Raw genomic sequence first — 12313 nt, forward strand, 5'->3', positions numbered from 1 at the left:
CAAGAGTGGTGCCCTACAAACTTTTGTAATGTGGCAGCCTGGGAATAAGAGATTACAAAAATGCTAGAAAAATACATGGGCAAGTGATCAACTAATCTTAGAGCAAAGATAATGACAGGAAAATGACTTTACTGTGTAAAATTTTAACATTAGATAATGAAAAACACACAAATTGAAAACATTTGGGGCACCTGAGTGGCTCGGTCAGTTAAGCGTCAACTCTTGATTTCAGCTCAGGTCACGATCTCAGGTCCTGGGATTGGGCCAGCATTGGGCTCTGCGCTCAGTGGGGAATCTGCTTGAGGATTCTCTCCCTTCCTCTGCCCCTCCCCCCCACTCATGCAAGCTCTCTAAAGTAAACAAATGTTTTTAAAAAACTGAAAACATTTAAAGATAAATGATAAACTAAGAAAACACATTTTTCAACATATTTACCAGACAAAATATTTATATACCAAGTTTAAAGTTTCTATAAAACCTCAAATAAAAAAGATGCACATCTTTCCAATAATAACGGAAGTATAAGATAAGAATATATTTACAGGGCGCCTGGGTGGCTCAGTTGGTTAGGCGACTGCCTTCGGCTCAGGTCATGATCCTGGAGTCCCTGGATCGAGTCCCGCATCGGGCTCCCTGCTTGGCGGGGAGCCTGCTTCTCCCTCTGACCCTCCCCCCTCTCATGTGCTCTCTCTCTCTCATTCTCTCTGTCTCAAATAAATAAATAAAATCTTTAAAAAAAAAGAAGAATATATTTACAAAGAAATAATATAAGCAACAAATATTATGTAAAAAAATTATTTACCCTCATTATTAATAAAGAAATGCTTAATAAGATACTTTTCCATCATAAAATTGGCAAGTATAAAATAATTATTTGCAATACTAAAATTGGTGACCTTTTAGAGAAAATAGTCAATCGTATAAATTATTATTGAGTAAATTGTGCTATTTTTCTGACTTTAAAAATCTTGTTTCATCTTTAACCTATCAATTTCACATCTAGGAATTTGTTCAAAAATTTTTTTTTAATTTTCTGCATTTATATTTAACTATGATAAATAATTTTAAAGCAACCTAAATACACAATATATTCAGCAAATAAAATACACAATATATTCAACTGGATCCCTGCATGAATATACGTTGTATACTAATTTTTATCACTAAGAAATATGTTTAACTATTATCAAATAAAATAGGTTGCTGGGCAGTATAGTTTGTCTTTATACATATGCCTGTCTGATTAATTTTAAGAGTAGGATAGAACTGGGTAGCAGGGGAATCTAATAAACCTGGTAGCAAACCTGAAGGGACCGCTTGCTAGGTATATGAACATATTCCATGGCAATAAAATTCTACTCCTTTGAAATCTAATACACACAAATTTCAGGAAACATTTATAAGAAAGTTCACAGCAGTGTTGTTCCCGATAGCCCCATCCATAATAGAAAGGGTAGAAAAACGAAGCACATTCACATAACAAGGAAAGTAAACAGAATACAGCTACACAACAAATATAACTCTCATAAACATAATATTGGGCAGAAGAAACATGACACATGCATACAGTATGAGTCTATTTATATAAAGCTTAAAAATCTAGTAAAGCAAAACTATCTTATTTAGGCAAACAAGCATATGTGAAAAAAAACTATGAAGAAAAATAGCAAGGAAACAATTATCACATAAGGATAGTAGTTACCTCTAGAGCAGAGGTAAGAGGGTATAACCAATAATCCCACGGCCTCTGGCCTGCTCACAGTGTTCTATTTCTTGACTTCGGTGAAGAGGGAGGTAAGTGCATGGGAGATCACATTATAATAATTTACTTATTCACATATTTATATCTTTATGCTTTACATGTATTATATTTCACAGTAAAATAAGGATTTTTAGAAGCTGGCGTTTGTTTCTGTATCAGAAGCATCCAGGTCCTTTGATCATCTGATTAATGAGCTATAACATATGATGAGGTAAGGAGGAAGGACATGATCCCCGCAGCGTCTATCACTCCATTCTGAGCCACTGCTCACCCACTCGATTTGTCTCCCATTGTAGAGAATATCCTTGAGTTTTTCCAGGAGCGGGATGCATTTTGCTGCACCGTGCCTACTCCTTAGCCTTGTTGCCATAGGGATTAACATGAAGCATTTATAAAGCAGTTGGCCAGGTTTGCATGCCATCACTTCACAGGGCCAGATGTGGCCTGAACCCATGACCTTGTTAGTACCTAAAGTAAATAACTGGAGGAACCAATTCGAGCAAGTCCTAAAAAGAATGGTAAGTGAATAAAAAAACATAAGGAATGTAGGAATGCCCTTTAAAGTAACTAATTAAAACATCTATTAGTTCTAGAATGAAAAATAGATGAATAGAGTCAAGGCAGACAATTCTTATATGGAGTTAGACTATAATATCAAGTTTTATCTTTCCTCTGAGCAAAAAAGAAAAGAAAAACGAAAAACAGGTTAAGCATCATCTTTATATGTGAGATACAGTACATTTTTATTATTACCCTCCATACAAGACACATAGTTGACTATAGCTAATGGCACTTAAAAATTACTTTTCTAATATCCAGAAATGAAGAAAAACAAATAGGAATACTAGTAACTATATTTCATAGAAGAATAACTGTTGACAAACAGAATCTAGATGACATATTTACATTTTTTAACAGTTAAAATTTTAAGAAAGTAGAAAATGCATGCAAAAGAATATAAATAACATACTAAATATTTTATACCAACTGTTATTTAAGTTCCAAAATGCTGCTGTAATTAAATTTGAGAATAAGCATAATTTCCTCAATAACTTAATATGTAAAATTAGCTACCTCTGGAAAGTGTGCTTGCTTATATAAAATATTAGAATTGTTTTTACTTTTCAGCTTTATTATATAAAATTATGACTAAACCTCTTGAAGACATTTTCTTAAATGGAAAATTTCAAAACTTAAAACAAATTGCTGCTTCTAACACACTTTACACTTACATTTTCTTCAGGTTTCATTGACCATTGGCCAAATTTCTATCCATTTCTATCTACCCAATTTCAAAATGCTGAGTCTCTTTTGTATTTGTACATTGTTATAAAAATAGAAATTTTTTTCTGAGTTGAAATTATTTAAACATAATTTGCTTTAGTGCTTCCCTTAGTTTAGCTTTCAGCTCCCCCCACCCTTCCTGATGCAAAAATGATGAAAGGTAGAATGACCCTGAGAATGCATCCCATCTCTTTAAGTCTAAATACTCAGGAATGGACAATGTTTCTTTTCAAGGCAATGGCCCCTCCTGATTTATTAGCTTCTCCTTCTGGATTTATCCATGTGGGAAAACACTGCCAAAGCTCATTTGTCTTTTCCTGCCTGTATCTTTATGTCCTGACATTGAGGTACTTTGTTCTGCAAAAGTATTTTTAAAAGGTGACAAGCCTTTCCCTGCGGAACATTTAAATAATAATAAAAACCACTTTTAATTAGGATCTGGAATAACTGCTAAGAAGAAAGTGGGAATGGAGCATAGCTTTCCACAGCTCCCACATAGTAGATGGATTTTATGTTTCTTGTCTGTACTTGAACATAGCTCTGCTGTATCAAAGTTGTTTTTCTTTAAGAATATTCATATCCAGCTCTCTCTTTCTTTGTAAGGCTGAACATTTTCTTTATTAAGGATTCTAAGGATATTTCACTGCTCCTAGTACTATTTACCAAAACATTTCCATTTCATCTCTCAAAAGCATTGTTCCTCTCAATATTCAACTTAGAACATCAAGAAAAAAGAATAGTGGGGCACCTGGGTGGCTCAGTCGGTTAAGCATCTGACTCTCGGTCTCAGCTAGGGTCTTGATCTTAGGGCTGTGAGTTCAAGCCCCACGTTGGGCTCCATGCTGGATGTGGAGCCTACTTAAAAAAAAATAGTAAGATGATTTTTATCATCCTAATATTTGAAGCAATGTGTTACTATATGTCTAGTTAAACATTTAGAATATTTTTGGGGGAGAAATAAAATAAGATTATATAATCCACCTTAATCATTTTATAGAATAGAAAACTAAAGCCAAGAAACAAAGTGGAAAATTCAGTATGGTGTTAGTGGACAATACTAAATCTCTTTGGTTTTCCACCGTAGTACACTCATTTAATGAGTATTAATCTAAGGCTGTTTAACAATTTTTAGCTTCAAAATAATAATAAAGACAAAAGAACTTAAAAATAATTTAGACTGGTGAAATTCAGGAAAAAAATAATGACCAAATGTTTGCCATACTATCTATAAATTAGTGTCATGGACAACCTTACCCAAACATATGATTTTTCTTTACAAATAAGATTTCTTCACCAGAAAAAAAAAGTTCCTTATCTCCTCTTATTCTCTCCTCCTGTATATATCATATGTACCAAGCACAAAAAGGAATGCAAATGACATCTCATCTATGAAGTCTTCCCAAGACTTCCCAAGAACACCTTGAGGTTCACATTCTATACTTTCATGTAGCCATATTGTACTGCAATTATTGGTTCATATTCCAGTCTTCTCTATCTAAAATATGAGTTCCCCCAGAGTAGAAAATATGGCATTCATTTTTATATCTATGGTGTTAGCACCATGGTGATTATTCAGTTAGTATTTACTAAGTGAATCAATATATGAATGATTGCCTCATGGTAATTTTCCTAAGTATTCTTGAACTTCCTATACACACACACACACACACACACATATATATATATATTATGTTATATATATATATTTCATATTCTTTTCAAGACACTCTCAGTGTGAATTAATCCACCTACCTAGCTTTTAGAACAATAAACCATCTATTTTCCCTCCCCCACTCCGCTGAACATAACCATGATTTCAGCCTTCAAAGAGGATTATTATAAGGCATTCACTTAGTAATTACACTTTAGCAAGCTATGGAATTTCAAATAGAGATATATTTAGGTTCACTATCCCCTTTATTATGCTGTCAAATTATTTCCAGTATGTTTCAAAGCCTAATAAAAGGCATTAATTGATATTCTGATGGCTTAAAAGGAATGAATGTAGCCTTCAAAATTTTAATGAACTACCAGGGAATAACAAAGGTCCAAAGGAAAAATATGTAGGATCAATATCAACAACAACAACCAATAAAATGTTTTATCCAGTTGGGAGTTTCACAACATAAGAGAGATATGAAGAATTTAGAAAGGGTACAAAAAGGTATCATAATTCCAAAAGTTAAGAAAGGAAAACCTGGGATGAAGAAAGGAACTGTAAAAATGGGAAATATGCCTAGATATTTCCTTTTTCCAACACATACGGAACTAAAGAATATGATATCAAGAGGAATTATTTAGGTATCCTGAAGATTATGGGAGTAGGGGAGGGTATTCACAGTTTATTAATTTCTGTAACTTTCAAAATATCAAATGAACATTTGTTACTTTTATAATCATATGAAAATAAAATAAATAACTATAGAAAATGTTCCATACTCCTAGTTCTTAAGCATTGAAACATTTTACTGCAAGAGGTTCTGAAATATCCATCCCTGGAGATTATTAGAAATAGGATAGAGGGGTGCCTGGGTGGCTCAGATGGTTAAGCGTCTGCCTTCGGCTCAGGTCATGATCCCAGGGTCCTGGGATCGAGCCCCGCATCGAGCTCCCTGCTTGGCGGGGAGCCTGCTTCTCCCTCTCCCTCTACTGTTCCCCCTGCTTGTGCTCTCTCACTCTATCAAATAAATAAATAAAATCTTTAAAAGAAAAAAAAAGAAAGAAATAGGATAGAGACAGATTAGTTTGGAACAGGTCAAGTAAAACTTACTTAAATGGTGACCTCTACATCTGCCTTCCATTACGTAATGTCTATGATCCTGAGTGTTGTTTGAGACAGAAAAATTGCTATTTTTAAAGAAACATAATCTAGCATGCAATAGAAATAGATTTTTGTTTGGGGAACTTGTAAAATCCATAAATTCATATTTTCCTACATTATCAAATAAATCTTTTTCCTTTTGTTTTCTGAGATTTCTTTAAATTTCAGATCTTTCCCTCTTCCCTTTCCATTAAATGATCCTTTAGAGGAAATTCAGAAAAAAATATCATAATAACACCACAACAATTGATTATTTACTGCAAATCCCTATAAGGTACGAGTATAACCAGAGAATGGATAAATGGTCTGAGCCGCACATTAACCTAAATTTATAACACTGTGCATAAGAAACTATATCATGAACCAAAGACATCAGAGATTTCTCAATACTCCAAAACCATTACCCAATAATAATACATACAAGAACAATAATAATACATACAACATCTGGTACATTTATATATCAAATATCTCGAAATTATTGACATTTGACTGTTTTGACCTAAATAAAATTCAATCTCATGTGATTCAATGTAAGGCATGGTTATTTCAAAAATCACAAAAATGAATTATTATTATTATGTAATACCATATATGATGAAATAAATAGCCTTAGATAAATACTATTCAGATATGAAATGGGAACTTTCTGTTTCATTCCTTTTAGCTATTTTGATTTGGAAATTTTGTTTTTACTTTTCTATAACTATGTTAATCAAACGTGCTTTCTGATAGATCCTTAAAAGGAAGTAGGCTAGAAAGAGAATGGAAAGAATTTCATGATGGATAGAGATGGATATGAAAAATTTTTAAAAAGTACCAAAAAATTAAATAAACCAGGCAAAATGTAGTTTTCATTGATAAGGAACTTGCATATCATACTACATAATTTTGTTTTATTTTTTTTTAAGATTTTATTTATTTGACAGAAAGAGACACAGCGAGAGAGGGAACACAAGCAGGGGGAGTGGGAGAGGGAGAAGCAGGCTCCCCGCAGGGCAGGGAGCCCTATGCGAGGCTCGATCCTAGGACCCCAGGATCATGACCTGAGCCGAAGTTAGACGCCCAACGACTGAGCCATACTACATAATTTTAGTTTAAAACTTCAAATGAACCTTGGTTCAAGTGTTACTTTTCTAGTTATTTTCAGGTCTATTATATGGCTGATACAAATATATATTGGTCGAAACAATACATGCTTGCATTCATATAAGGATAACAGTCAATGATTTTTGCTGCGTTTTCTTTATTTCATATATATGTTCTGAAGTTTCTAGCTTTAGTTGATAAAATCCCCAAACTAGAGCACTGAAGGTATTTCTCTCAAGATGAACAGAATCAATCCTAAAATCATTAGGTAATAAATAGATTTTAAGATCTAGAAAAGGTATTCTAAATGAAAATTCTGGGAAAGTAACACTAAGATATATTATTAATTCATTATATATTTAATGTATTTTTGAAGATTGATTGATTGATTTTGAAGAGAGAAAAGGGAGTGGCAGAGGGAGAGAGAGAATCCTCAAGCAGGGAGCCCGAGACCCAGAGCTGGATCCCAGGATCCTGAGATCATGACCTGAGCTGAAATCAAGAGCCAGCCACTTAACTGACTGGGCCGCCCAGGCGCCTCTATTCAATGTATTCTGAATATCCAACACAATCCCCCCTACATTGGCAAGCAATATTTATAGATAATGTTATTCCACCTTTGATTCATAAGGAGGTACACACTATCCTCCACTTTGTATTGAAAGCCTTCAGCCCAAGCAAATTCCATATTGAGGGTACTCATTTTATTTATAGAAAGAATATTTCTATCTCATCTAGGAGTCTGATTTCAATTACACCTGATCAGGTTCCTGCATCTATGGCTCTTTCTGCCAAAAGAGAGTATCTCAGAACATTTTGGCAAGATTTATACACCAAATCAATCCCTGCCAGCACTTCTCAAACTGAAGTCATAAAGCCATTTGTTGATGTTTAAATCTCCAAAAGCTCAGGGTGGATGGGATACTAAATGAAACTGGATAGAGGGAATATTGCACATCCCTCTGTCTTTTAACCAGCTCACCTTTGTAACAAAGGCTGGGCACTCTATTCAATATTCCTTTTGATTTCCAACCTCTGTTATGTTTTCCTTTTTTTTCCATGTGTGTTAAAAAAAAAAAAAGTCAAAATTCTTCTTCTGTCAATTCTAAATCATTAATTCTGATTTCATGCCCTCATTTGTAACATTATTATTCCTGACACCTTGATACAACCTAATTCTTTCTCTTTATAGAAATGGCTGAAATAAGTCTTTCACCAATTACAACAGGGTACAAGATGATGCCCAATTTTCACTACTAAGGCAGAAATAAGCAAACTACTTAATTAAACTTGTCTCATGTGTGTGTATGTGTGTGTGTGTGAGAGAGAGAGAGAGAGAGAGGGAAGGAGAGAGGCGGGAGAGAAGGAGGAGGAAGGTGGAGCAGGAGGGGCAGGGGGAGGAGGTGAAGGAAGATAGAGGAGAGGGAGGAAGAGAAGGGAGGAAGGAAATCTGTAGGCAGATTCTTGTTTATTTGTATGTTGTATATCCAAAGAAACCTAAATTAATGAATTATCTGAGACCAAAACTCCTTTATACAAAGAAAAGACTTTATGTAAAGTCATACAAAGTTACACAATACCAACCACAACGAGCAAACAAATCATAAAACTTGAAAACTCTGTTTGTAGCAGCTACGACACCAGAAATACTTCAGTGAGGACCTTTTATTTATCTCCTGCCTAAGTGAATATTGAATATACAATTTGTGCATGCTTGGAAAGCCTCTGAAAGTTTATTTAGCTTCCAGCCTTCTCTTTCAGTGTCCTTCCTCCTTTCCTAACATCGCAGCCCTCGAGGACCCCAGTGCCCTCTTGTTCTCTTACTCTCTCCTGACCTTCCAGTATCGATTTATAGATGGGGACATGGCACATTTATAAGATGAACAAAAGTTATTCACAATAAGATGTTCCACGAACCAGACATTTGTCATTTGAGCCTTCTAATTCTCCTCACAGAAAAGAAAGATTGCTTATTTGTTTGTCTCTGCTCCTCACGTTTCTTTGAAAAAAAAAAAATTCTGCTGAGTCTCAAGCTAGAAGGTGAAGATACCTGGGCTTAGCTGGGCTGAAGAGAAAAAAAGAAAGTTCATCATTTAGAACAGCATTTCTCAAACCGAAATCATTTGAATGAGAATTATCTGGAATCTTTGTGAAAATGCAGACCCCTGGGCTACATCCCATACCCACTGAGTCCTAACCTCTGCTGGAATGGCACAAGAACCCCCACATGGCCCAAACACGCAGGTGATTCTCACATCCTGAACACCAAGAATTACTACCTGTGAATGACAATTCAACTTCTATTCGTGTAAAAAGACAATGTCACAGCTAAAGCTATTTTTTCTAAAATGAACTTTTCCTAAGATTTGTCTTTAATTTTTCTTCATTATGCCATTTCTGTTTTATTTTCTGCAGTGTATTATTTAATGCAGGAAAATTGTTACCACAATCCTCTTTAAATTAAAAAAAAAAAAAAGCCCCCACTGGGCTGGTTTTACAACTAAAGAATGATGTCACTGACATCTCTTTCAGCATCTCTGATCGCAACATGTAAAACAAATTAATTTAATGAAAACAAAGACCATCAAAGGGATTGTAAATTAATTTCCTCTTCACTAAAATGAACAGCAGGAGAAAAGATTTTTTCTGTGATTAAAAATAACATCATGCTGTCTTCCGCAAAATAACATCCCCCAAAGTAATTCTATTTAAATTTTTTAAAATTTAGTCCTTTGTCTTTAAAACTACATTATTTCAGGGCCGCCTGGGTGGTGCAGTCAGTTGAGCAGCTGACTCTTGGTTTCATCTCAGGTCATGATCTCAGGGTCCTGAGATCGAGCCCCAAGCCATGCTCTGCACTCAGCGTGGAGTCTGCTTAAGATTCTCTTCTCCCTCTGCCTCTGTCCCTCCCCCCCGCCACACACACATACATGTGCTCTTTCTTTCTCTCTCAAATAAATAAATAAAATCTTTTTTTAAAACTACATTATTTCAAAGATTTTTTTTTCTTTTTTTAAAAAGATAAAGTTAAATATTGTTAGTTACATCATCTGGTGCCGAAAGTTGGAGGAATTAATGGGCTACTTGACTTTCTGCTATGACATTTTTCAATTTTAGGGTAGATCACTTTATTGTAATTAATGCTTTAACATAAAAAGCTGGTATTAAAGGGGTGAGCCAATATTTAGCAAATGTTTCTCTCCATCAGATCACCCCTGGGCTTCTACTTCTGCTGGCTGACAAGGGAATTACACACACACTCCACCCCTGTTATGCAAACTTGAAGAGAGTTAGGATTTCCAAATTGCTCTGGCTACATTTTTCAATCATCTGAAAAATGCAAAGTTTGTGGTTACAATTGTGTGTGTGTGTGTGTGTGCGAAAGAGAGAGAGTTGAAGAGGAGAAATAAATGCATCGGTTTTTCTCAAAGAAAGAAAATGTATTAAAATTTATACTGGAAAGTACTATCATATCCTCATTCTATATATGGTCTAAACCAAACCCATCATTTTTTTCTTGAGTATAATAAAGTGTGGACGATAGAGACACCATAGAGTCATCCAGTCAGCTTGAAGTCCAGGAAGCGAGCCTGTACAGAAACTCCCTATATGTTATTTAAGGAGTCATTCCATGGGCCCTGTAGTGTTTTCAATACTGGGGCATACATCAAACACACACACACACACACCGTACAAAGGTCATTTTTAAGAGCCATAAATAATTGTTTTGTTTGTTTTCAGATTATTCCAATGCTAGAGTCTTTCAAACTTTCTATTCTGGCAAAATATTTGCCAAAGTTGATTTCACTCAGAGGCAGATGAGCACAGAAAGAAGCTCCAGAAAGGCCAATAATTTGCCACAGCTTCAAATCAATAAGCTATCTTCAGAAGCAATTTAGCATCAGCTCCCAAGCTATACAGGGCAAAGGAAAAACCAAGAAGCTAACCGCACCTACACTCCTTATAAGGCAATTCACTTATACGTGATTGTTTATTGTTATTGCTGCAGTCCTTGGAATTAGCTCAAGCCTTCCTCACCCCTTCACCCACCCCAAGCATCTTATCAATTCATCCTACCAACACATCCCGTGGTGGAGGTTCAATGTATGATTGCTAGCCTCAAGTGGGCCCTTAATGTTGCCAATTAATCCTGTTGTATTTCCTTAATCTATTCACTCTCTCCCATTCACTCAAAAAATATTTATTGAGAGCTCCCTAAATTTCAGGTACTGTTCTAAGAACTGTTGCACAGCCAGAATCAACACAAAAACCTGTGTCCTTGTGGAGTTTATCTTCTAGCATGGGAAGGCAATTTAAAACTAAGTAAATTATGTAATATAAACTTCCAATATTATGGGGGAAAAAAGGAGGAAAAGGAACATGTGCTTGCTGGAATTTGCAAATTTTGGTAGGTAGGCCAGGTGCCTAGTCATGCAAATATCTGTGGGAGGGCTTTCCAGGCAGAGGATCAGGCAATGCAGATGCCAAAGGAAGGAACACATTAGGCATGTTCCAGGAACACCATAGAGTCCAGTGAGCAGGAGGTAGAGTGATTGGAGATAATGTCCCAGAGGAAGCAGGGGCTAAAACCTTGTAGGTCCTAGTAAATTCATTGTCAGGTTTGGGCTTATGTTCTGAGAATGATGGGAAGCCCCCGAGGCTTTCAGCAGAGGAGTGATGTCATCTGATATGTTTTTAAAGGGTCCCTCTGGCTGTTTTTCTCGATGGACCATAGAGACCAAGGGTGAAAGCAAGATACCAATTAGGAAATGACTGCAATAATCCAGAAAAGGGAATGGTGCAACTAGAACCAGTGAGGTAGTGGTGTAGGTGATGAATGATGCTTGGCTTCTTGATGTCTTTGGCATAGAATTCCATGAGAAATTGAAAATCAAGTGTGAAAGAGTAGGCAAAAAATGCCCCAAATATTCTTGGCCTTCTTCAAACCCCCAACAACTGCAATCCACTCTCAATTGATGACCTTGCCTCCTATTTCACTGAGAATTTACAGCAGAACTCCCTAAAGCCCTCCCTTTATGTATGCCCCTGCCTTCATTTGTGCCCGTGTTCTCTGCCTCTAAAGTCTCATGGTTTTAGATACTATATTCTCTTCCAAAATCATGTCTCTAGCTTGAATTTTTACCTTCACATTTATATTCATATAGTAGGCTTGGATATATATCAGACATCTCAAATTTAGCATGTTCAAAACTGAGTCCAGATCTTTCCTACCACTACCGACAGAACACCAGAAATGACCTGCCTTTCCCATCTCAGTTAACAACAACCACATCCTTTCAAGTTCTTGGGACAAAAATTGTAGAGTTCTTTATCCTTCTTCCTCCTCATTACATCTA

This window comes from Mirounga angustirostris, unplaced genomic scaffold (assembly GCF_029215605.1).
Source record: "Mirounga angustirostris isolate CCGP_5_RB_7025 unplaced genomic scaffold, mMirAng1.0.hap1 SCAF_2, whole genome shotgun sequence".
Lineage (NCBI taxonomy): Eukaryota > Metazoa > Chordata > Mammalia > Carnivora > Phocidae > Mirounga > Mirounga angustirostris.